Genomic DNA, 27786 nt, shown 5'->3' with positions numbered 1-27786 from the left:
TTGTTTAAAAAGTGACTGCCCCATAACTATTCTGCTTTGTGGACCTACAAACCAATATTTACATTTAGTCTGCAATTAAATGACTCCTTTCAAATAACTTGTATGAGTTGCAGATCAATAACTTACCCATGTATCTTTCCCAGCATGAAGCAAGATAATACAGAGCATTAAAGAAAGAAAGTGTTTATAAAATTGCATTTCAATCAACATACAAATTCATAGAAGTAATAAGAACATTTTTGCATTTAAAGACTCATTTAATGTGATTTTTTTTTTTTTTTTTGTGGTCTTGATTTCCAAGGAATATCCTTTAAAACAAGTACAGTTATGTGTCATATGGATTATGTATCATATATAATTACCTGTGAACATTCATCAAAATTTAGTAAGTGCACTTAATCACCTGAAACTCTAATAGACAACAGTTTAAACCAATGATTTTTTATAAATACTTAGACCACTGTGTAATTAAATTTTCACTGTTTTCATTGTACAATGTATAAGTGTATGGTCATACAGTATCCAGGTAGCATACACATATAATTGCAGCATTGCTAAGATTTACCTCAAATATGCAAAACCAAAGATTAAAAACCTAACTTTAATTATCAAAATGTATAAAAGATTGCAATCAAACAACTAACTATCTCTTCTCTGGACATGCGTAATGCACCTTTCTTTAACTTTCTGGTTTCTTAGAAGCAGTAAGCTAGAAGTGAAGCTGCTAACTTTGTTACAAAGAGTATCAATACTAAATTGCAACTCTTGCTTGAGTTCCAACAGAAGACAATATGACTTAGCAAATATTTTTGTGGAAAGTACCCTGTTGCAACTTCTGTCTGCTTTCCTGTTTCCACCGATTCTTACTTTCTGTCTCCCTTTGCATATTAGAGCCTTTCTCTATACTTCCAGATTATCTGATTCTGGTGCACCCTTTCATGATATTTACTACATATTCTCCTTTCTCTCATCCTCTCCTCTGAACTTTGAGACAGGGAATGTGGCTCTGTTAACTTGGGAGTTGAAAGGCACCATGTGCCTCTCCAGGCAGAATAATCAAAACATTTGTGTATCCTTGCTCAGAGCCTGTGCCTAAGTAAAATTGTGGGGAGTTCTGACATGCTGTCTCACCATCTACCCACTGGACTGTGTCTACAGATGGCAGGTATAGTTTCAGAAGCTTTGCATGCTACGTAATTAAGTCCTGGGTAGACCATGCAAATAACCTTTTGGGACTGTGATTTATTATATTTCTTTTGCAGTTATGGCAGCTTATACTTGAAAGTGACTCCAAGACAGAGATAATTCAAATGTTGAATTGGAATCTTTTTACTGAAATGAGAATTTAAGAAAGCAGATGACTGAAATATCTGTCTGGCAATACTCACTTAAGTCCATCACTGAGCATTTAAATACACAGCTTTTCTTCAAAACTTTTCTTCTTCCTAAACTCTACCTGATTTTATGTAGAATTTTTTGTTGAGCAAGCAGAAGCGTACTCGAAGAAAGGTGCTTCTGCAAGTATATCATCAGCACATTGTTTTCTTTTCACTTTCACAGGTAACGTCACAATTAAACAGCTTTAGTGCATTCTGTTACACAGACCAGAATGGTCACCAGTCTGTCCTGTATAACATCTTGAATGCTGTACAGTCATGAATGATTTTTACACTGCTAATTAATTTGTAATGATAATATTTAACAAAGGATGATTTTTCCAGCTGGAAGCAAAGTTATTCCCTAATCCCCATCCTCCCTAACACCACCACAATCATGTCCCTCGAGCTGATATCATGAGATCTTTATCATCTCAAAATGATGTTAAAAATAAGCAGATGGGACATCATTTTAATATCTTATCTGGACGATAACATCTCCCAGTAGTGTAACTGCCCTCCTAATATTGGACCTTGGCATCAACACTCTGCAGAAACCCACTCGCAATGTGCAGTACTTTCTGTGCGCCCTCGTTAGAGGTCTTTTGTTTTCCTCCTTTATTCAGAGTTTCATCATGACAACTGAAAGTGACATTTGAAAAGCTAAGAGGATTTTACATAAGAGGACCCCTATTGTCATTCTCCATTTCCTTTCACTTCGAACACATTTGCTGCATTTTCATTATGTAGGAGATCATGCAGCATGTCAGTGCACAAAGTCTCTTCCTTCCTGCCGGCAAGATACAAGAAGAATAAGTCTCAGGGCCAGAGAGTTATTCTTGCACAGAATACAGAAATGCCTTTTATTAAGGGAGGCTAACAGCCTATGCCAAAAAACTAGTTTGACATGAACAGAGCAAGAAACTAAGCAAAAGATTATGAATTTTGTCATATAGAATGTTCATTATGACAACAATGCAACTCAATGATGCAGAGAAGATGCAAAAGAAATATAACTGACTATGTTAACTGGCACAAAAGACCTACAACTATAACAGAATTTGGGGCTCATGTCTCATCCATCACCTCTTAAACAGGTTGAAAAAAGGGCACTTAGATGTGGACAGAGCTTGGAGAAAATTTTGGGAAAATACTTCTGAGAAGAGGAAAATTATTAGGCTTTTGCATTTCTCTGCAGATTCTATCTTTATGATTTAAAGAGCTCCTTGACCACCAGTTTGGTGCTCTAACAGGACTGAAAATGAGCAGTACACAGTAGTGCTGAACTAATTGAAGCCCTGCTGAGAGTCCTGTAGAATCTACTTTGCCCCTGCTCCACTTGTGAATTCTTTTCTGTTCTTCCCCTTCTTCTTTACTAGGAAAAAAGAAAAGTCTGACTGTTTAACCAGCAGCACAGGAGTAGATAGATTCTGTCTCTCTATAAGAAGAAACAAGCCCAAACAGAGTATCTCAGATTGAGGAAAATGGAGGAGGAACCAAAGTACAAAAGTAAAATCTGTTGCCAGCCTGTTGTCAAGGCCCTGATAATCTGAGGATATAAACATAAACCCATATGTCCTTCTATGTCCTCTGTATTTCCTACTGCTCCTCATTTTCCCTTTGAATTTGTCTTTGAATGTCTCACCAAATAGGAAAAGTGAATCTAAGTAGCAGAATTATCATATTCTTACCTGCTACAATGATAGAAGGTGTAACCGAAATCCCCAACCTCTAAAGGGAATTTAACAGATTTTGATTTATTGCTCTTCCCAGCCATCTCAACATACTCAGTGCTGCCTTCTGATCATTTTCTTTGTCTGATCTACCTAACACATGTACACTTTGTGATTTTCCAAACATTCATAAATACACAAGTGTTCTTGCCATCTCAACCGTGCAATTTATGATCTCCTCAGAAGTCTGAATCTTGTCTGTTTAATGCTGTACTAAAATAAATCCCATTTGTGATAGTATAGTCTGCTAATATCTGTAATAATCAGATTACCACAAGTGATATTCCACAAGAGAAGTCCCTGATCAAAAATAATTTGTGCCTACTTTCCTTGATGACACCAATTTACGGTCCAGGGGGTAAATCACGGAATAGTAGATTGGTTTGGGTTGGAAGGGACCTTAAAATTCATCTAGCTCAAATCCCTTTCCATGGGTGGAGGCACCTTCCACTAGACCAGGTTGCTCAGATCTCAGTCCAACCCGGCCTTGAACACTTCCAGGGATGGGACATCCACAACTTCCCTGGGGGACCTGTGCCAGTGTCTCACCACCCTCACAGTAAAGAATTTGTTCCTAATATCTAATCTAAAACTAGCCTCTTTCAGTTTAAAGCCACTTCCTCTTGTCCTATCACTGCCTTCATAAAAAGTCCCTCTTTAGCCTTCTTGAAGAGAAGAGATAGAGTGAGGGGTGTGCTTACTTCCTATCCATTAGATATTTGGGAGCATTACTTAGTAAGGAATGATTCTTTATATTGATACATATATACTGGAATTTTCCCAGACTATTTATGAAAATCATGCGGCAAATACAACCGGGTCCTGAAACAACTGACTGTTGTTTATTGCTTTAGGTTTCAGCTTACAAAATGAATTTTGATGCATGGTAAGTACAACTCTAAATAGACACAATATCACCAAAATGTTTTGTGGTCCCAAACCCAATGTCCCACAGTTCCCACTATAGTCTGTAAACACTATTACCTTTTCCAGGTAATCTTTAGTCTCTTTAAAAAAATAGGCAGAAGAAAGTAGTAGATAAATCTAGTTTGTCACAATCCATTTTATATATATATATTTGGGGGTTATATTTGGGTTTTGTTTTTTGTTTTGTTTTGGTTTGGTTTGGATTTTTTTGTTTGTTTATTTGTTTTATTTTACTTTATCTTTTTAGTAGTCAAGTCCAAGCCAGCTATTGACCTCAGATTAATGCTGGCTAACAGAACTGTAATTATCCAGGTAACACATCTTGGTTTTCTTCTAATTAAATAGAACACACTCAGTCTTCTCACTTTTCATTCAGAGTTTTACAATGACAAAAGGTTTTTTTATTTGAAATTTAAGCACTTGGACATCTATAATTAGTGGAGATGACTGTATTTCATTTAAAGAAAAGAGTTCAGGTCTCTCAATGGACCAGTACTCAACTATGTATTTTCAAATGCATCCCAAAATCTCAAAAAGGCAGACAAGCAGCAAAGAAAGCTAGGAAGTATTAATTTATTTTTATATAGATGGGCATATATTGTAATATCTATTATAAATAAATAACAAGTATCTATTATCAATATAATTTATATATTATATATATATATTTAAAACTGGTCACTCAAAAAAATTATCAATCCTTTCATGTAGTACATGAAACAAAAATCATGACCTTATAAAGCATGTCCTTCTCCTCTCTTTGTCTTCTGTTTTTTGTAAATCATGAATTTTTTTAGTTTCTGCTAGTCTGTGTATCTCTTTTTTTTGCTTTCTTCACTGATTGCGTGAACAGAGACTATGGAAATTATTTGGAATTGTTTATGTCTGTCTCACTCTAATTATGTCTTCTAACATCTCTTTTAACAAATCTGATTTGTGTTGGTATACATGGAAAACAGAAGACGTTTGGCAAGAGTTATTTGAAAAACGTGTCATTATATATGCTCATGCACAACTCTGCTTTTGCCTCCATATTATCTGCTTCCAAAGAGTCATCTTTCCCTCAGACTGTGCTTCCTCAGTTTAGATTCCTCCTTAGATTCTCTCTGAACCCAGTTTCATTTTTTTTTCTCAACATTTTGCTGTTGCACACTGCTTTTCCACTCTGAAGTTTTTTAATTGAATCAATACGTCAGCAAGCTTCTTTACCCTACAATAACTGCTACATTTATAAATACTGAACTTCCAAGTCAAAATGAGGAGAAGAACTTCCCCCTGTTTTATTAATTATCCTGCTTTCAGTGGTATTTTATTTCTACAACGGTGATATAATTTTCAAACACAGGAGTGCTGACAACTTAAAGGAACTGCCTTTTGTGAAGAGATTTCACTTTATATATAAATTTTTAAGTCTGGAAGAAAACCTCAGGTGGATTTACAATTCATTCAGATTTCTTTTTTCCACCATCCTTGGTTGCTAATATATTCTTCCAAGCAATTTATATGCAAATATCTATTTAAAGAAAGGAGAGTGAATGAGGTAAACAGACAAGCTGCACCACATACATTACAGTATATTTTCTTAAAAATTTTCCTTTCAGCTAAAACAGTGGAAAGAAATAGCAGCACCAGTGGCTCTGATGTAGGACATGTTGGTCTGTTTCCACACCACTGCATTAGAGAGCAAACCAGGGGGCATGCAGAGCTTTTGGCCAGGTGAGATGTAGTACCTTTGTACGTTTGTACATGTTCTCAAGCCACCTTTGGTCAGTTAAAGTCCACATGGCAGCTGTGATGACCTGCATGGGCCACATCGTCCCTACAGGCTGCATAACCCCTAATGCACTTAGGTTTGGGGTTAGCCCATATAATCTGTACTTAGTGCCTGAGCTAGTTTTGATCTAGCTTACCATCGCTGCAATCGCACTTCTGATTGCAGCAGGCTCATGGCTCTTCATCGCCATTGTATAAGGTAAAATGCTGAACAGATTTCTTAAAGCAGTGGGATAAAGGGGAAGAGATACCTCTAAGGTTTGATTCTCAGGAGAAATATGGGAAACAGATGAAAATGAGGCTTTGGAATTTCACAGAATCACAGAATATTATGAGTTGGAAGGGACTCACAAGGTTTGACTCCAATGCTTAAATGAATGGTGCATATGGGGATCAAACCCACAACCCTGGCGTTATTAGCACCATGCACTGACCAGCTGAGCTCATGTACACACAAATTCTTTATCCATCTATATCATACCTGTACACATAAGATCAAAACGCAACTCTATATACTAAAATGAGCTGTGATTCAGGAATGAAGCACAAGAAACACTGACCAAGTTTCTCAGAAAAACAAAACAAAACAAAAAACCAAAATAATATTCTAAATTTTGTCAGCTTTGAGAACTACATAAATACAGTATATAGTCAGCTTTGCATGTAGTGTTACTGAAACTCCAATTAAAACAGCAATGATTCCTTTCCTTATTCTCACTGAGAAATGAGTTATAAATGAAACTAGTCCTTTTAGAACATGTAGTAGTTTCAAGATGATCTTTTCAATTTGAGAATTGATAACTCTGGATTTTTCAGTTGTTTCTCTACTAACATGCCAAAACATATCACATGCCACATGATGTGATGCTGAAAAAGAAAACACCATTTCTGAGTCCAAAATGTTCCACTTTAGAAGAATAATAAAAAAAATATGATGAATATATTAGCAACCAAGGATGGTGGAAAAAAGAAATCTGAATGAATTGTAAATCCACCTAAGGTTTTTTTCCAGACTTAGAAATTTATATATAAAGTGAAATCTCTTCACAAAAGGCAGCTGAAGTCTTTTGGGATGATGTTTTCTACTTCTACATTTATAAATAAAAAAAAACTGACCCTGACCCTTACGTTTAAGCTACAGATATAAATGGTGAAGGAATTAATGACATTGAGCTGCTGTCAAATCTGTGTTACGTGATCATTAAGCCTTCTCTCCTAAGGTTCTAACCTGATATCATTCCTTCGAGTTGCTTGAAAACATAGCTGGGAGATCTTATCTCTCATCCTCAGAAAATCCTTAAATTACTTTTTTATTTTTGTAGTATTTCTTTGAAATATTTTTTTGGTAAGTAATTGCGCATCTGAGGCATCTTTTCTGTTACAGTTTAAAATTGCTCTTTCATAGTCATAGTTTTGCATGATTGTTTGAATTATTTTACATCGTAGGGTGAGCAATTGTATTTGATGCATTTGAGAGCTCACTCTTCAAAGAGTTTTTCAAAGGCACCAAGAGCCCTGAAAATTTAATACATTATTTTGAAACACAAAAACCATCTGAGCATTAGATAAATTAAAAAAAAATAGAGAACACCTGCCCCTCCCCAAAAAAAAAAAAAACCGCAAAAACCTAGACTAAACAAAACCCAAAAGTATGGTTTAGGACTATTTTGGCTTTAATTTTAAATTCAGGGCCTGATTTCCCTCTTGACAACATGGAGATGTAGTGTGGGAATACAAATAAGCTGGTGATATTGTAGGCCTGTTCTTGATGGATGTCAGTTTTGCTTTTTGTCTGCATAGAAGTAGGATTGAACAGAATTAGTTCCAAATGTAATGAAGATAAATCTATGCAATGGAAATGACTTTGATTTTTTTGAACAGGATAACATTACTTTTATTTTTTACAATTCATTATTTTTTGAATTCTTCTATGAACAACTTATGTTTATGCTTCCATGTGGAAATGCAACTTTTCATAGTCTAAGGATTACATTTGGTTTTATAATTTTAAGGCTAAATGGCAAAATTGAACTCGGTGAAAGTTCAGTGCTGTACTTGGTTTGCATGATAAGATTTTGGTAGTGATCAGGCTACAGGGATGGATTCTGTGATGATCTTGTGTGTCAAAAGAGCCAATGCCAGCCAGCTCCAAGAAGGACCCACTGCTGGCCAAGGCTGAGCCTATCAGTGATGGTGGTAGTGCCTCTGGGATAATGTATTTAAAAATCAGACAGTGTAACAGCACCCAAAAGTGAGGAGTGAGAATGTGGGAAGGAAACAGCCCTGCAGACGCCAAGGCTGGTGAAAAAGGAAGGGGGGGAGGAGGTGCTCCAACTCAGTCCATGGTGCAGAACATGGTGAGTCAGGCTGTCACCATGCAGGCCATGGAGGACCCCACACCAGAGGAGAAAGATGCCAGAAGAAGGCTGCGACCTGTGGGAAGTCTGTACTGGAGCATGGCAGCCCACGCTGATGTTCCTGGCAGGACCTGTGGCCATGAGGGGAGACCTATGCTGAAGTAGTTCATGGACTATAGCCTGTGGGAGGGACTCATTCCTGAGTTTTGAAGTTCTTGGAGGATTGTCTCCCATAGGAGGGACCCCAGGCTGGGGCAAGAGAAGAGCATTGAGTGTCACCAAAACCACTGGGAAAATAAAACTCTCTAACACTATGATTTCAGTACTAGAAAGCAGGCATTGCTTTATTTCGGCACCAGGTGCGTGGAGGAATCGCTCCTCCTAACGTGCACACCAATTATCAAAACTTTTAACTATTTATACATTTTAGCAAACAAAGAAATTGTTTGTTCATTGACTACAAGTTCTCTTATTAATTAGCATTTTATCTTCTATTGGTTAATGATTCTCTTGCTTCTCATGCTAATTAGTCTGCATGCTCAGTCTTTCTCTTCTTTTTGGTCAGTGGATTTCTTGGATTAGTGATCTGTGGGCTGCTGGCTGCAGACTGCCCCTACCAGAATTACCTTTTACCCACTTGGAGCTGATTCCAGCAGAATTACTGACCTGGTTTTACTATTTTTTTCCTCATCTTGGGAGAACTGCCAAATGTTCTTGTGGTCCATAAACTCCTCATTTCCTCCCAAGCTTTCTTAGCTCCTCCCCCCAAGTCGGATCTCGTTGAAGCATGTCAAGCCCTAAACTTTGATTTGTTTTTCTAACACATGGATATCACTTAGAGCTTGCTTGTTAGCTGCTATCTGTTTCATGGATTAAATCTCCCTTCTTGTTGATTAGGCTTGTAAGTTATAAAGATGAAACATTAAAGAACATCCTTAAGAAAGTTTTTACATATTCCACATTTTGCAACAACTAGGAAGGACCTTGTTTCTCAACCCCCTTCTCATTTCCTGTAACTCCCTGAGCAAATGGTTAACTATTTCTGACTCTCGAGATGTCAGCATCACTAAGACTAAACACTATTTGTCACAACTAGAGTTTTTCCCAACAAAAGGAGTCCTCCTTTGAGGAGGAAGGAGCAGGAGACACAGCTGTGATGAACTGGCCGCAAGCCCCATTCCCCAGTCCCTTGTGCTGCTGAGGGAGGGGAGGAGGTAGAAACATCAGGAGTGAAGCTGTGCTTGGGAAGGAGTGAGGGGTGGTGGGAAAGTCATTTAAGATTTGGTTTTATTTCTCAACCTACCCTGATTTGATTTGATTTGTAAGAAATTAAGCTGATTTCCCGAAGTCAAGTTTGTTTTGTCTGTGACAGTAATTGGTGAGTGATGTCTCCTGGTCCTTTTCTCATTCTACCAGCTTTTTGTTATAACTTTTCTCCTTTGCCCAGCTGGGTAGGGGAGCGATGGAGCAGCTTTGGTGGGCACCTGGCATCTAGCCAGTTTCAACCCACCACAAGGGCACTACACTTATTTAAGGTCATCCATTTCTCAGAATTTTTTTATAAAAAGACAGCTTTTAAACATTCGTTGTACTTTTAATGTGTAGAAGGAGTCTGAAATTTATAAACAGGATGAAAAAATTGGTTTGGGTTAGACAAATGCAGTCTAGCTTAGTTGCCCCGGCTTCCTTGCCTGCCTGGCCTTTAGCTTTCAGCCTGAAGGGCTTCACCCAGGTGTCCCCAGCTTCCTAAGTCACAGCTTCCACCCCTGTGCAGATGCAAGTCTGAAATACAGTTTGCTGCCTGTCCTTGAAAACAGGAATTAAATCTGTACATGTGGTAAGCTGAGTTAAGGTCTACTGCTTATCTTATCTCCATTGACTTTAACAGGAGGTTGCACACGTGCACATGTTGGCAACTACTGCTTCAAGAATCAGAGCTTTGATCCCTATTGTACTGTTTTGTGTTAACCTCTGGATCTTGAAATGTCTGCTCCCCTGTGCAACTTCTTTTTCCTCAGTCCTACCATCTTCAGTCATTTCCATAAGAGGTTCTTCCTTCTCCATCTGTACTCCTGGAACTAATGGTTTGCTAAAAAAATACATGACATTTTATCACACATCACTTTGATAAAGATTTTTACCACATCTGGCAGCTCAGAATATGCAGGAAAATTTCTGCTGCAATTGAGCAAATTCAGTTCCAATCGCGCTTAAGCATAAGAAAGCAATAGGCATGCAACTCCTGCTCTGTTCTTTAGTTAAACATGAAAAGTGTGCATCTCAATTTTTCTGTAATCAATACCCACTAAAATGAATCACATAAAGTTAGCGGAACAGATTATTTTCTCAATAATTATGTCTTTAAACATATGTTTTAGCCTTATCATCCCCTTTTTAAGTAAAAAAAAAAAAAACAAACAAAACATTTTAGGCATAAAGAAAATAAAACCATCATGAAAAACTATCAGACACTTTCAAACAAATTACAGAAGCTGCAGAACAAAACCCATATACCTAAAACATGTTTAACTGCAAATGTAAACATCAGAATTGCTGTTTGTAAATAGAAATATCCCAATATAAATGCTAAAAGGTTTGCCACATGAATAGCTCTAAATGTACCAATAAACTCATTAGGTGAATCAGAAACTTTCATTTTGCCATCAGTCTTTATTAGTTGCAGTCAAGTTCTGGTATTGAATCACAGTAGATTAATTCAGCTCAGGTCACAGGTATTTACATGCCTGAGCACTTTGTCATGTAGATAGATTAATCCACTTGCAAAAATTCAAAAGCATGCCTATAGGAGAGGTTAAAAATCCCCAATCTTTTTACATCACACATTTAAGCACAAATTACTTTACAAACTACTGCAGACTTCAGGCTACTGTAATATTTTATATTCATCCTTCTCTATTAAATATATCTATGAGACAACTAGTTAAAAGAAATGCAATCAGAAACCCTCTCCAAAATTATACTTCTTTAGAATAGAAAAAAAGTGTAGACTAACCTTTGAGAAAGAAAGATTTTGGCAACGAACTGCTTCAGGAAGAAAGCACAAATACATACACCTGTCATTCTCTTTCTGTACTGGAAGTTAGAGCCATGTAAGTGATGCATTGGCTGTCCCAAAATTTTACATACTTATTTCCTGAAGTCGTTGTTTCTGGTCAATAGCTACTCCTAGTATCTCAAAACAAATATCACCTTCACTAGACATGGAAACAAATATCACCTTTGTTAGTCTTTCCTCAGGGTTACAGTCTTCTCATCATTGAACAGGCTGCTTCTGTTCAGTTTTGAGGGTATTGAGATCTGCACATAACAATATTGCCTTAGAACCTCCACACTGGTATGGATTAGTGGAAAAGACTGATCACTACAAATTAAATATTGAAGGTGGATTTTTTTTGATTGAATTAATATAAAATTATTTTTTAATGCATTATTCATTCAGTAAGAAAGTTTGGATGACAGTATATTACTTTGGTTTTTAGGCTGTCAATCCCGGGTACACAAAATGCCTGCTTTTATTTTTAGTTTTATAGCCACATGAATACCATAGATAAAGAAAAGATGACTTGTACAATTTTGCTGGTAGTATTAAACCATCAGATATTTTTCTTTAATGAAATGGACAGATCTGACTTACACTAGATCTCACCAGTGAAATAGCTGGTTAGTGCATGAATGGAAGACCTCCAAGTAAAGGGCACAACAGCTGAAATCCTGGCCTGGAAGAGGAACAGATACTCAGTGAGTTCAGAAACTCAGTGAGGTTAAGATTTCATCTGGTCAGTTTTCTCCAAATTTACCACTGTCTTTGTAATAAGACAAATAAGTTCCTAAACAACTGTATTATTAGCAGATGACTTTTTGCAAAAGCTGATGAATTTGAATGGGTCCTGATCAAATTTCTTTCTGAGTAATTGTAAGCTGTCCTCACACATTTGAATTAACCTTTTTTATTCATAGTCTCATTTTTCTCCCTTTTGCAAACAACTGTCTTACAGTATTGTCATGCATAGAGTTTATGTCTTTTGTCTGCACTTTGAGTGCAATGGCTGTCTTCCTGTCTGTCATCTGTCTATTCATTCCCTTTAGCATCTGTGTAAGTGAAGATCCAGTTTCCCAACAGATGATGCAGTAAGAAGGTAAATCTAGCCATTTTTTTACTTCTAACAGCAATCAATACAAGCTCAATAAAGAATTTATAGTAGGAATCTCCTCTATATAAATATCTCTCTTTGCGGATACAATTTCTGATAATCCATTTTTTCAAACTTTAATATCACCAGTCTAAATCTATATTTGGAGCAGAGCTGATGATCAACTGTATAATATCGCAGGTGATATGGCTTTAGTGTGTATTGCTTCAGTCTGCTAACAAAATCCAGCTTTTTTATAGGAGATCTTAGTGCTTTCAAAGGCATGAGAAAACTGAACAACTGTATCAGCCTCTGATGTAATCACTGAGGTCAGTGACATTCAGGCTAGAAGTCCACTGAAAACAGTGACTAAGTTTGCAACAGTGTATTGGTTATCACGTTCCCTGTTAGGATAACTGTATTGTTATCCTACTGATAACAATGCTGGGCAAAGCAAGTATGAGCTGTGAGATAAAGATTAATTAGGAGGAATACTGGGCAAAGCAAGTATTAAGTCATAAGTAGAATGAGTGGGAAACATATTGTAATTGTAGTGAACTGTCTAGGGGTGGAATTTGGTGTAGAAGTTGAATGTAATTTTGATAATAATTCTTAAATGTGTCTTCATAGAGGTGAGAGGTGGAGAATGTCATAGGTTAGCAAGCATAGTCCCGGAAGTGATGTTCTTGCAAAGGGGTGCTCACAGCTTCCTCTGGGACCTGACAGAACCTATCAGCTGGCCAATCTGAATATGGACAATTCTTTAAGCGACTTAAAGTTGTGACCGCCTCTGTGATCCACACTTAAGAATAGACAAACTCCCCCCCCAAGCTCTCTCTCGTTTCCGGCGCTGGGACAGGTGGCTGCGGGGCCCGAGTGGGGGCCAGGCCACGGCCATCCTGGAGCCAATGGGCCCTGTTCCACATGCAGAAACACCCCCCCCACCCCCCGCCTCCCCCCCACAGCCCTGCTCTGTGCAGCCGAAGCGGCTCAGCTCCCCCTCTCCACTGTGGCCAAGATTCAGCTGAAGCTGCCCTGCTGTCCAGCAAAACATCATGTGAGCAACAGCGATAATCGACATTCCAGCTGCAAGGCTTAGGTGAGATTAACCTTTTTAGTGCTGTGAAGAGCTGAAAACCTGAGGGAGAAGAAAGAGGAGATGCTTAAAGCTGAAATTCTGTTGTAAAGCTATGATGTATCAGAGTACCCATTGTAATTTCATGAAGGCATGGGGGGGTGGAGCATTGAACTTGTGAGCAAAAGCACCTGCGCCGAGATAGGCAGATGCTGAAGCAGCTGTAATTTCATGAGAAGTTTGAACAGGGAGAGATGGAAGCGATGAGGACTTTTGCTCCAAATGGAAAAGGAGAAGACCTCAGTTCCTAAAGGTGCTCCCAGAGATAATCCTAGAGATGAAGATGAGGAGGACCCTTTGCTCCCAGGGAAGGAGGAGGGCCTCTGTTCTTAGAGATGAAATGCTCCCAGAGATGGGTGAAGAGAACTTTTGTTTCTGAACAGCTCAACCTTAAAATCGCACCCCAGTAGCTCACGATTGGACCCTCGAAAGCAGTTGTGGGGAAAGCTGTAAGTCATGGGAGGGGACTCTCACATGATGCAAGCAGAGAACCAACCCAGGCGGCTGTCTCGTTGTGATAATTCCTCCATAGCACGAGCAAGAAGAGACTCCCCTTCCTAAATGGACTGAACAAGGTTATTACGGAAGTGGTAAACAGACTGAACATCTCAAGGGTTGTCTTTTTACGTTGTCCGTGGGAGAAGGGAGGAAGGTGGGGGGAGGAGAAGAGTTCTGAAGGTGTGAAGGTGTGGTATTACTTTTTTTTTTTTCCCTCTCTTAGGTCTGTTAATAAATTTCTTTATATTCTTTCAAGTTTGGTGCCTGCTTTGCATTTCTCCTAATTCTTATCTCACAGAAGATAAACAGTAATGAGTATTTTGGACCAAACCAGTACAAACAGCTCTGTTATCAGTCGGAGAACAATAAGGTTTGTAAGCCAAAAATTGGAAAGTCAGGGAAATATGAAGGATGTCTCTAAGAAATGAAGCCTGAGTAAAGGTGGATTAATGACACATGTAAGGAAAAAAGTAGCAAATCTGAAATACACTTTTTCAAGCATAGTATTTGCAAAGTTACTCCAGAAAATGGGAGCTATCTTACGGCTCTTTGGTCTTGACTCCTCTTTTGAAGTGTGAAGCGTTTCATAAGCGCTGCTTGAGTGGGTTTGTGCAAAAAGCTGCTTTCTTGCAATTCTTACGAGCATATTGAGAGTCTGATCAGAAAATTTGTTATTCAAAGTAGGCAATAGTATGGTCCACATGTTTTGCTTTGTTTTGTTTCTTTGTTGTTTTGGATTGCTAGTTTTGATTTGTTGTTGGTTTGGTTTTGACCTGTTCTTGGGAAAAGGCAGGTGGTTGAACAACTATAAGGTATAACCAAAGAAGATTTATCACATCTTTCCTGTTCCTGTTGTACCTGAGAAGGTAGACAGAGAGTTCCAACCTTCTTGCTCTGCAGATTCCATGACATTCTGTAGCTCTGCATACCACATACATGAGCTAGAAAAAAAACCTTTTGGCCTCTTCTGTAGAAGCCAGTTAATATTTGTCCGTTGTCTGCAATGTACTAATTGAGAAGTGACTGAAGGGAATCTGCAATGATCTAGAAGTGAACATTGAGAGGTATTAGTTGTTTAGCTTAAATAAATATTATATAGAAGGAATTACACGATTAAAATACTGTGTGATTTAGTATGCTGTTTGCCTAAGCATGAGTAACTTGGTTTGGTGAAGCCTTGGGCTGCAAGCTGTGAACTTACACTTAGATATGCTTTCATCTGGAATAGAATTAATTTTCATACTAACTTTCCTAGTATCTAGTAGAGTGATGTATTTTGTCTTTGGTATCAGAAAAACATGATAGTACACAGATGGTTTGGGTGCTGATAAATTGTGTTTATCCCACATCCAGGGCTTTTTTAGTTTCCACTGTTCTACCAGAAAGCAGGTGCAGCAGCGGTGCAAATAAGACACTACAAATGCCAGCAGAAGCTGTAAATCCAAGAGGTAAGAACAGTGAATGACCTGCCTGCATGGACAAATTGAAAGAATCCAACAAGTTTTTAAAAGGCCCCAGATCAAAAATCACCATTAGACCAAGGAAAACATGCAAGGTGTGGAAAAAGTGCATGAAGGGTGGGTGCAGAATTCATAAGGGTATAATTGCCTGGGAATTTCTTTGTTCTTTGTCCCTCCCTGGAGACAGCCCATTCAAGCTGACCTTCTGCCATGGCACTTTAATAATTTATTTTTATAAATCCAATGCCTGAGACTCTGCTATGGGAAAGCTAAGGTCAAGCCACAGAAGCAGGAAGCATGTCCATAAGTGAGTGTGTGTGTGAGCAAGGAGTTGGCTCATGAGCCATCTGCTGTGAAGGGGCTCTGGTCTTAGCAGTTGAAGCTTCAGGTGGTATGTGTGTGAGGATGCCCAGGTAGCATCTTCTCCTTTAACAGTGAAACTGGTGCCAGGTGAATGTGTGTGTATCTATATATTTCATTGGAATGCTTCATCAAATTTTACTCCATCAGCCAAGCATACCAAGATAATTTTCTCTTAATCATGCATAACATAATATTTCTATTCATTTTATTATTTAATATTAATGAATTTGATTTCATTTCAAAATGCAAACATGTTTAAATTCATGGTGAAAAATAATTATTGCAATTCCTGTGCAGTGACCTTCCATATAGCAATCTTAGCATATACTAAATAATTATTTTAACCTCAGAAGAACTTCTGTCAAGTACTAAGCAGAGAGAAGACAAGTGACTTGTTCAAGCTCATACAGAAATAGAAAGCCAAGAGTAGAAATCCAGGAATAGAATTCATGGGACAGAGTAACAGCTCTAATTGAGGCAGAAACTTGGCCTTTACTCTTCAAAACAGGTTTACTTCTGTGGTTGACAGGAAGAATTATTGATTTCACCTGTTTATTCGTTGCTAATAATAAAATGTCATATTTGAAAACCCTTCTCTATTTAAATTGATGGAATAATAAAGTGAAGAGGGAAGTGTAACCACATGTCGGTTTTATGAAGCAAGCTCTAGGTAGCCAGGGGGTGTTGAAGGGCTGGCCTCTGTCTGACAGAGACACTAGCAGGCTCCTTGTCAGACCCACCACTGCCCAAAGCTGAGCCATCAGCGACTTTGGTGGCACCTCTGTGATAACCTATTTAAGAAAAGTTAAAAACACTGAGCAACACCTGTGAGAGACAGAAAACCCTGCAGATACCAAGGTTGGAGGAGAAAAAGGAGGGAGGAGGTGCACCAGGCTCCAGAGCAGAGATTCCTCACTTCCATGAGCCCACGGAAGACCACAGTGTCTTAGACATCCACGATGCAGGCCATGGGCAACCCCACACCAGAGCAGATGGAGATCCCATAAAGGAAGCTGTGACTCATGAAGAGCTCAAGAAGAAGCAGACTCTGGGCAGGACCTTTCAACCTGTGGATAGGAGCTCATGCAAAAGTCGATTTTCTGGCAGGAGCTATGTCTTGTGAGGGACTTACCCTGGAGCAGTGTGTTCATGAAGGACAGCATGCCAGTGAGTGAGGGGCAGGGAAAAAATATTACAAGTGAAGTTCAGCTTGAGAAAAGGGGAGGGATGTAAAGAAGGTGATTTTACTTTTGTTCTTATGTATAACTATCCTACTCTGTTATTAATTTGCAATAGAGTAAATGAATTTCCCCAAAGACTGTTTTACCCATGATAGTAAGTGATGCGGGATCTCCCTGTCCTTTTCTTGCCCCATGAGGTTTTTCCTTCTCCCCTTGCTCCACTGAAGAGGGGGAATGATAAAGATGTTTGGTTTAGTTTCCCAAATTGTTATTTCTGCTCCTGTATGAATGCTTTAAAAATAGAAATTTCTCTCTGGATCTTGCAGACTTTAACTGAGATTAGGCATATTCCTTCCTGGATTTCATTCCATTGAGATAAAGTGACTCACATGAAATCACATGGTAGCAGAATGATGGAAGATGGCAACAAAGAAAAAAGTCTTCCTCAGCTGTAAACACTTCTGCTCAAGCTCAGTTGTTTTTTCTTTACAGATTAATGGAAGGTAAGTCATGGTATTATCCGTGATATCCAGTGCAGTGTATTATCTTGAAATGAACAGCTCACAGTATCACTGATGCTGCCTTTTGCATTTTTCTCATGCCTGGGCTTTGGTCAAGTTCCAGTGAAGGAATTTGACAGATATAAGCCAGAACCACACAATTCTTTACACTTTATGAAGGTGATGCCTTGAGGTGGCCACCTAAAAACAGAGACTAGACAAGGATAAGAGAATAAAAGTAGGTATTTATTTGAAGGACCTTCAAAGATACACCCTGGGCAGTCAAAAGGCTACACCCAAGATGGACCCTGGGTCATGGGTTCTACACACATTTATAAGTTTGGTCTATTTACATATGAGGGTTAATTTTCCAATTATAACTTCAGTTTTGATGTAATTACCTCAAGTTCGCCCCCCCATCTAGGCTTAAGTTCACACGTTTTGGGATCTACTGTCTTTGAAGAGCAAACCTAGAGAGGCTTGTTATGTCTAACCAGCATGAGAGAACAGCAGCTAACAGGCCACACAAAACTTCAGAATTACACACTAAGCAGTACAGGATTTGAAAAATATAAAAGCTAGAACCTAAGGCACCAAAGGTCAGATCTCTTCATGATGGAAAATTACACACTTCTTTTTTAATGAAGCCCAGAACTTGAAAAAACAAGATTGATAGCATGTCAGGGTTGAAATAACTGGCAGAGGCCTGACTTGAAATACTTACCTATTTCTTCTTGGAGCAGAAAGAAATACATTCACTCCACCTTACAGACTTTTACGTCTTGGATGTACATGTGTCATCAAAACAGTTCACAAAGTGAAGAAATTTTATTTGTGAGCAAAGAAAACACATTCTGCGTTTGTCTGGTAAGTCTTACCCCAAGAAAAATGAAGATATAGTAGGCGATAATTAATTTATTCTGCCAATGAACAACCTGAAAATCAACAAAAAGGTGTGGAGGGTACTTTCTTTCTGTCTTACAGTGAATTCTGAACTGGTCCTGGAATATTTTTCATCACATCATTCTCCGGGTTGAGCATCAAGTTTAAATCCAGCCTGTAATGATAGTCTCAAAGACAGATGTGTAAATATTTCTCATTTACTCTTCTTGGAACAAAAATTTTAAAAAAATTAATATGGCTTAGAAATGGATCATTAGCGTAATAGCAGTGAGCCCAATAGAAAGTCCAAAATATCATATAATATACTGAATGCCAGCTTAGCCATAGCATGACATTAATCTAAATAAGACTAACTCTCACTTTCACTTATGATGCTTTAAAATTATTTACATTTCCTTCTCTGTTAACGAGATCAGATTTATAAAAGCTGAGATAAACCTGAAAAGTGAAATTAAGAGGAAGGTGGTTAGTTAGATATGCTATTCATCTGCAGGGGAAAAAAGCACACAAGAATGAAATAGAACAGGGTGAGAAGCAATTTTGTCAGTGAGATGGTTTCATCAGATAACCAACAATCCTGAGGACAGATTGCTCACTCCACATGCTTTTGAGATCATTAACTCTTCCCAGAACATCATATGCACACAGCTTCAATGAAGTTTCATTTAAAAAGTCACTCTTAATATTATGTCAAATCTAATAATAATTTATATTTTAGAAGAGCATCTCACGTTAGGAACTCCACAGAAATGGAACAGGGTCAGTCTCTGTCCTGAGAACCTACAAACTGCACGCAGCTGGTGATGCTCAACCAATGCAACAAGCAACTTGCGTATGCAGTAGAGACATGAGAACCGGTCGATGATGTTACAGACAAAGTGATAGTCTAGGAAGATAATCTGTAAAGGAGACTTCCTAATGAATAGAAAAAAAGCTGTAGCTGATAGGGCCAGACTATGGTGCAGCAAGCAGAAAGACTATAACAAACTGGAAATTATAATTTCTTTATGCTGTTATTATTTTATACACACACCTAACCAGGCTATAAGGACAAGAAAGGTGTCAAAGATGATGTTCAGGACATAGCTCAGATAATTATATTCTCCCCATTGATTGAGAAATAAATTAATTACAAGAGTTTGCCTAAGCAGGACCCTCATTGTACTACCCTGTTTCACCAGACAGCAGATTTCTAGACACTATAATCCAAATAAGTTTTAGAAAGGGAAACTGAGGCAATTATGAGTCATCACTCATCAATCACTCCACTTATTCTGCATGTGGAAGAACAACAATTAATTTATTCAAGGTTTATCTAACTGCATCTCTATGTTTCTCTGAGAAATATGTTTCCAAATGTCTGTGGAAGGACTTTAGTGTGGTTTAGGGCATTTGGATATTTTTAGTGCTGTTGTTGATAAGAATTGCAAAAATACTGCAATTTCTCTATAAATACCTATCATGTAGAGCAGAATATTTTAAAATATGCATGTGAATTAAAAGGAAGTTAATACATCACAAATTATTATGGTTTATATCCTGCAGCAACCTCCCAGATTTATGCAATTTTCAAACTGCAAATCTCCTCAGAATCTGTCAAAATGGAAAAATTACACTATCAGATTCTAACCAAAAAAATCTTTTGCTAAATAAGTTCTCTGAAGAATTAAAGTTTTTGTTTTTTTTTTTTTTCTCAAAAGTCACTTTATTTTAAAATAATTCAAGGCCTTGAAGACTTGACTGACCATTCATTTGAGAGATTGGAGAACAACTAGAGAATTGTTTTCATTCTATGATTTGTGTCAAGAACAAAACTATCTCTTTAATGAATAAAATTTAAAGTTATACAACCAAAGAAAAACTTTCATTTTCACTTAGTACACAGCAGGTAGTTTGGTCAGCTCAAAAAAAGAAAGCAGAATAGTGTATCTTTTGCCTCTGGAAACTATGGACAGATTTCTTATTTATCTTTGAGAGCTAAACACAAATCAGTAATGTAGCTTTTGTGATCTTCTCATTAATACTTTTTTAAAAAGTTTATCTATGAAGTAATTACAATGGCAATTGTCTTAAAATCATCCTAAGGTAACAAATTCTTCCTTGATGCACACAAAAAGGTTATTGTATATCAAGACCATTAGAAGAGTTGAGATTGACATAATAATATGAAAGAAACCACAAATAAATGAAAGAAAATGGGTCTTGCAAGTTTTGGATGAGCTTTCTAAGGAAATTGGCATCTTTTCTTAGGTTCATTTCCAGCAAAGACTTTTCCTCACGTTAATTTTTTTTTTTAAATGTCGATGTTGAGTTCTGACTTCGTTGCTATGGTCAATGATGGGAAAAACAACCTAGCCTAGGACAATAGGTTCCTTGTTTAGTCTGAAGTATCCAAGAACCATGAAATTATAACTAGTAGATATTTACCTTAAAAATATCCATTAATAACAACAAATAAAAAGAAAATGAGTCACTACTGATAACAGTGTTGAGAGAAGAGAGAAATGCAAGATCTCTTTTTAAAGGTCAGATTTCTAAAGAAAATGGATATTGAACTGACTGATTCTGTGAAGGAGTGGGGACATAGTGAAACCACTCTTTACAAATAAATGGTGAATGAGATTTAAGATATATGAACAGAACAGAACAGGGTGTTTTAATTATATCAATTAAAATAGTGCATGTAGGGGAATTAGAAATTAATTTTTTTAAAATATTTTTTAATTTTCCTGTAAATTTGTTTTGCAAGGTTATAATTCACCATTTTTTGGCCACTGAAAGAGTTGTCAGTTTGACTTAAAGAATTTTATGCTACTTTTTTTTTTTCCATTTAAAAGAATTACATTGTTGCTACATAGATGAATAAAATGGAAAACGTGACCACTAATTGAGTTATCTCTCCAAATACTATTGCAGTGTGCCATAAAGGAAAAGCTCTGCAACTGATCTCCATGTAAATTCCTGAAGGTACAAGTCTTCCATAAGTTCAGTATCCTAGTCTGGGTTTACATTCTAACACCATATAGATGTCCTGGATACCTTAGGAAAACAAAATAAATTCATGCTTATGCATCTGCCCTTGATGTCCATTGCCTATGACGGCAGTTTATGTACCTTAGTCACAACTAAACCCTTTTTAATGAACAATAAATCTAAGTATCTTAATCTTGAATGGAATACCAGTTTAATTTCAATTTCTAAAGTATCTATTGCAATTTTGTTTTATTATCTGCTGGTATATGTTGAATTGTTCCTAATTATCTTAAAGAGATTGCTTTTTTTTAGCTAGAAAACTCCAAGAAAGTTATTTATTTTAATCCTGTTAGTTCACGCTTTTTTTTTTTTTTATTTCCTGCACAATTTCCAAGGCTTCACATTCCATCTCTATCCTAATCATCTTTTGTGAAAAAATAGCACGTTTTACAATTGTTACTCTACTTTTCTTTTCTTGTTTTGTTTTGTAAGGGTTTTCACTCTTTTCAGATGTGAAATGCATCTCTGACTTCTGAATGGAAGTCCCAAAGCTGCCTCCTCAGCTTGACTGGTCTCTTGTTCTTCACCTTTACTGTCACTGCATTACATCTGCCTCCAAAAATTTGCTGCTGTCTTCACTTATGTCTCTCTTTGGACTGTCACTGTCTGTTCTTTCGAATAGTTCCTTTTCCTTGGTAAACATACCTTTCCAATCATTCTAGAAATAATATCTATGATTTATATAGTTATGTATCGATAAAGTTCTCCTAGAGACTCTGACAGAGCTTTCTAACAAATAAGGTGGAACATCTGACAATAAAGATCTGATCTCAAAAATTATCTCTGAAATAAAGTTGGAGACTTGTTTTTACAGTCTGAGATCCAAAGCACCTAACTCAGCCTTTATCAAACTGAGTAAAGATGGGCAACCAGCCTTTCCATAGTGGGAACAGAAATAAGGCTGGCAGAATGGAACTGAGTGCTATGGGAAGAGAGCCATTATCCTGCACATCTGCAGTCAAGTAGTTTCATTAAAATTTGCTCCTTATTCCTGGTGTTCTACCTCAACAGGGAAATACTTTGCAGTTTATTAGACTCCTGTTCCTCCTGAGAGACACAGGATATCACAGGGCTTGTCTTTTTAATGCAGTATCAACATTTCCTCTTGGGAGAAGATACCATTTTCACTCCCTCAAGTGAGCAGCACTTGAAATCAGTTCTGATTAGTGTTCTCCCTCTTTCATCCAGGTTCAATTAGTGGAGGATATTGAAGCTGTGAAATACCTGTCATCCAAAGCATCATGGTATGTTCACAAAAGCAAATGGATTATATTATAAGGGTATTGTATATGAAAATGAAGCTACTTATTAATGGGCCTTTTTTACAGCACCCTAGTACAAACATTATCTAGGAAATAAATTGTATGGCTATTTCTCCTTGCAGTTTATGCTTTGATTTTTATCCCATCACCACTATCACCCCTTAAAATAGTCCCAAATGCCATTAGAATACAGAATAATTTCACTGCAGCTTCAGTAGTAATTTACTGCACAAAAATTACCTTGAGCTTACTGGAAAAGAGGAATTTTAAAATGCCTAGTGGATTTTTTTACCAGAGTGTCTGTTTTACAATCTGACTCTCCATGTAGTACCTAACTCTTCATGGAAGAAGGGAAATTGCATCGTGTTTTAAAATATGTCTGTAATGCAGTGAAATGGAGGCAGTTTAAGGCTAGATTTTTTCTTATGGGCAAAGAGCAGGAGAGAGAGGCTACCTCTAAAACCCCATTTCCCTGGCTGCACAAAGTTCCATTTGAATGCTGTGCAACAAAAATTTATGATAGGGCAGAAAAAAAAACGGATAAATGGGTTGAGTAAGTTGGACAGGAAGAAATTGAAAACTTGGGAGAGGGTAAGTACTTTGATTTTCTGTTTTTCTATCTCAATAGAGTAAAAAGAACTATTTTTGATTTCTTGGAGCTATTTATGAGACAGGATTGTCATTCATTTAAGTTAAATTAATGCTTGAATCTGTTTTTTATGTATGTGAAGCTGACTGCTGTGTTTGTTAACATACTCTCTGATCAATGTCCCCAATACTCAGTATTACAATAAAAATCATTAACACAAATTATTGTCACTGCAGTTCTCAGCATCTATTCATGTGTCTGCAGTGTGCAGAGTGGTTCATATGTACCTCTGTAGCAAGACACCTCATTACTGACTGTGAGCAAAAAGTCACGCATTGGTATTTTCCACGATACAGCTGCAACACCCTGTATGCCCTTCTTCATTTTTTTATAATAATTTTTTTGTGGGCCCTTGGCCATAAAATCAAGCAACTCTTCTCTACTTCAAGAGGGATTGATAAGCCATCCAATTTTTAAAATAATTTAGGTATCAAAAGATGTAAATTAATACCTACTGGTATTTCAAAACTGTGCAGAATCCTAAATGTCATTGACTCTTGCAGGGAATTGATGCTTAAATTCCTGAAAATTGTAGTAGAATCCTACCTGCCTCAAGTACCTAAATGCCTATGAAAGTCTGGCCTAAGGTTTTTCAAATTAAATTGCATTATTGGTTAATGATTTACAGTGCTGCAAATAATCCCGATGCATACAAGTTTTAATGGCATGGATTTATTTTCTTTGCGTCTGCGCATCATTAATTAAACCAAAGAGCAAAGAGGTGCAGCAAGATACCTTCAGCAGAAGAAATAGATTTTGTTAGAGTAATCTGTATGCCTAATACCTCTACAGCATTTTATTACTTCGAGTATATTTAAGAAAATTTAAGCTTTGACATTCTAAATAAAATAAACTGATTACTAATTAATTGATTTTTTTAAAAACTCACATTTTCAAGTAAAGGAACATCTATAATTAAACAATGTAATATTAACTACAGTAATGATTATTTTTCAGACAGTTATTGTTATTGTGATTTATAACAGCAATACTTTTTTTATGTTGGAAGATGAAGGACAGAGGAGTATCTACATCTATGAATCAATTACTCCCTAGTGATGAATGAAAATTCCCACCAATCAGAACATGGATGCCTATCAGGAATGCAATAATTGGAGTCTTCTACCTCATCCAGTGCCTCTAAGCCTGTAGATGATGTGGAAGTTTGGCTTCTTTTAGTCTTTTCTCCGTATTAGATATAAAAGATTAGGCTTTAACCATTAGCTCCAAAGAATTCCTCATTATCGTTTCTTGATTGTTGTGATATTAGCACACATAATAAGCTGCTGAAAAATTCTGTCCTAACATTCTAGGGAATGCACAGAGCATATTTGATTACTTTGTTACATCTGATTTGAGACTTTACAAGAAACAGACATCAGACTTACTGACCAGGGCTCTGTATTTTAATGGTAAGGCCTTGTTTTAGTTAAAAATTTTTTTGAGGAGGACAAGGCGGATATTAAAAATTTACAGCAAATTTGGCAAGCAACAGGTAACTTTTAAAGACATTTTCTAAAATAGTATTCAAGTTTTATGTACTCTTCTCAATCACTGTAAGTTTAGCAAGTTGAGGGTTTTTAATCTTCTGATGAGAAAAGTAACACGTATTTTTATGTGCATTTATGTGTGTATTTGGACCCTGTACTGACTAAGTGCTTACAGAAAAAGTATATGATACATAATATTTTCTTTAATGGCTTTAAATTTATGTACCTGCTGCCTGTTTAGGGTACAGGTCAAGTTTTGTGTTCCTTACCTATCAGAAAGGCAGACAGGACGTTCAACTTCTCTGGCATACATGAATCCTTCTGGTTGTTTAAATTGGTATCGGCACTGTTGCAGTGCAACATAGAAATGTTATGTAACATTATGTTATATAATATATACTTGCAGATGACATTGTAAGTTGTCATTAATATAATTTTCATATTTTCTCTGTAAATGTGTTTCAATTTTCATCAAGATTCCTGCAGTGCACCAAAAAGTCATGTGCTTTTTGTAAAAAATATTAAATATGCTGTGTGCTTTGCTACAAATGAAAAAAGAATCTAAAAAACCCAGATGTTTGAGTATTTTTTTTCTCAGTTGAATACTTACAAGTAAAAAATATTTTTCTATTAAAGGAAGAAGCATAATACAAAAAATGGAATCCAAGTTCTGTCAAACAGGACAAAAAACCCCCAAGTTGCTTAAAACTCCAATAAATTGTAAAGAAAGACTTTTAGAAAATAATTACTACTTTGAAGTAACTAATTATTCCACAGAGACCTCTCCCTTTCTCATGAGTCTTCACTATTTTCTCAACTAACTTCTACTTTTCTGTCATGGAAGTTTTATGTCTGAGAAGGCTACTGCAGGACAGTTTTTGTAGTGTAGGGAGTTGGTTTGGTTTGGTTTTGGTCGGGCTGTTTTGCTGTTACAAGTTTCTTCATTCACAGCAAATTACCTTCTGGATTTTTTGAAGTTCAAATGTAAAGTTCATCACTGTGCTATTTGAGTGTCCCATTGTAAACTATTCAAGGTCTTGACTACAGAATCACATCAGGAACAGGATATTTGAAATGGTTCAGTTTTTCTCTTTGCTCTTAAAAACTTCCAAGATTTCAAATAAGCTATTCCATATACAATGTCAGTGGTTTGGTAATAGGGACTATGTGCATCAGCTGATCTTGTTGCCTGTGTTATTAGCATCTCATTTTATTTTGTGTTTGAGAAAGAACTCAAATTTTTTTCCTGAAATTCTTTGATCTGGAGACATAGATCCTACCAAGCTCTTCTAATAGTACTAGAGATACTAGCCAGGAGATAAAAAATGCTGTTATATATTAATTATTTGACATAAAGCAACTGATACCTCTTGGTTTGAGACTGATTAAACTGATTAATCAGTTCACATGCCTACTTTTAACACTTGCAGTTACTCACCTTCATTTTGAAGCTATAACATTTCTAGCTGTGGTCTCCATATGCAGTGAACATTTCCCACGTTAATAAGGTCTTTAATAATAAAAGATTATTGTAAAATGTGATCACAGTTGATAACAAGGCAGTTCTCAATGAGGAAAGAACATACATGTGAAAAACAATTTTAGCTTAAGGTAGAAGCTCTTTTGTTAAATATGTGTAAAAGAACATATGGTGAGTAATACCCTAACTGCTAGCACAACCATTTAGATTAGCAGCAGTATTCCTGCCTATCTATTTCTTATCTATCACTTCTAGTAATGTGTCATCTACCACCTCTAAGCCAAAAGAGCAGGACAAATTCACTGGATTCAGGCCATTCCAGGCCATTCATTCATGTAATGTACACAAATTCTTTAAAACAACTACTACTTCTATGCTTACCTTCTCTGTGTTGGTGAATAATTGATGTGAATCCTGCATCACACACTTACCAGATAAAGTGGCACCTTGCCATGCAATAGTAATGCCATATGCCACTTTTTTTCTTGAAATCCATGTGAAACCATATGTTGCCCTGTTGAAATACAAGATTATTAAAAATTTGTTCACAATGTCATCTACATCCTGGCTTCTCTTCAAGCTCACTCTAATCACCTTCTGTTTCTGATCCAGAGTATCTAGGTATTTAGTATCTCATTGACTTTTACTTCTAAATTGTACTGACACATACTCTTCTGTTGAGGTACTGCTAAATAAATTGCAGGAATGTAAATAACCTCTTTAACAATAACTGAGAAAAGAAGTGAAAAAACCTCACTAGTATCAACATTTTGTATGGGGCTGTATTTTGATAGATGGACTGTGTTTATATTTGATAACAATCTGTATTTGGTAGAATTATTGTGTATTCAATTTATGTCAGTATACTTCATGGATAAAAATGTTTCTCAACAGAAAGGAGCAAGACATTCCGTTTTCGGGGATAAACATCTTTCTGGGTTCATACATTTTTAAAATGCAAATCGTATTTGTAGCAAAACTGAAAATCTTTCTGAGAAAATATATTTTAACACTTAATTTTCTTCTCTTTCAACTCGGACTGACAATGCTGGCTTTGGATGTACACCTTGAAGAGGTGAGAAATTTGTTCTCTATAATCTTAACAAACGGGGTTTTTGTTGGAGTTAGGCAATTATTTTTTTAATTTTATCAGTGTTTCCAACCCTAATATGGATGTCTTTCTGGTGGCATCTAAAAAAGTCTGGAACCATTTGGTTTCCTTTCATTCTATAGTCTAGCAGGAAGCTACTGCAAATTATGATAGTATTTAACTTCAGAATTTACAGGTTAATTGTGAGATCTGACTTTAAGACTTCAAGATTATATTATAGCTTTGCTCTTCTGAAATTCATTTTAGCGACATATTTTTTAACATCCTTTGGTTTTTGTTTTGGCTCAATATAAGAGTTTAGATGGCAAAACTTATAACAGATTAATTGCACATGAAATAGAAAACAGGTTACAAACTTAGATGTGACATTGTGATCTGATGAAATAAATAAAGAAATAAATAAT

General features: G+C 36.7%; 1 long non-coding RNA gene across 1 annotated transcript in view; it reads left to right on the top strand.

Annotated features, from left to right (window-relative positions):
• The window catches only part of LOC116439551, a 99447-nt gene extending 76800 nt beyond the window's left edge, over positions 1-22647 (top strand). Inside the window, exons 4-7 of the long non-coding RNA XR_004238193.1 lie at positions 3964-3995; positions 12274-12323; positions 15304-15398; positions 22579-22647. This is a non-coding gene — a long non-coding RNA (uncharacterized LOC116439551). The remainder of the gene's footprint in view (positions 1-3963; positions 3996-12273; positions 12324-15303; positions 15399-22578) is intronic.
• Positions 22648-27786: the final 5139 nt, after the last annotated feature.

This window comes from Corvus moneduloides, chromosome 2 (genome assembly GCF_009650955.1).
Source record: "Corvus moneduloides isolate bCorMon1 chromosome 2, bCorMon1.pri, whole genome shotgun sequence".
In the NCBI taxonomy this organism is placed as follows: domain Eukaryota; kingdom Metazoa; phylum Chordata; class Aves; order Passeriformes; family Corvidae; genus Corvus; species Corvus moneduloides.
The sequence above is the reverse complement of the archived record's forward strand: the minus strand, read 5'-3'. Positions and strand labels throughout refer to the sequence as shown.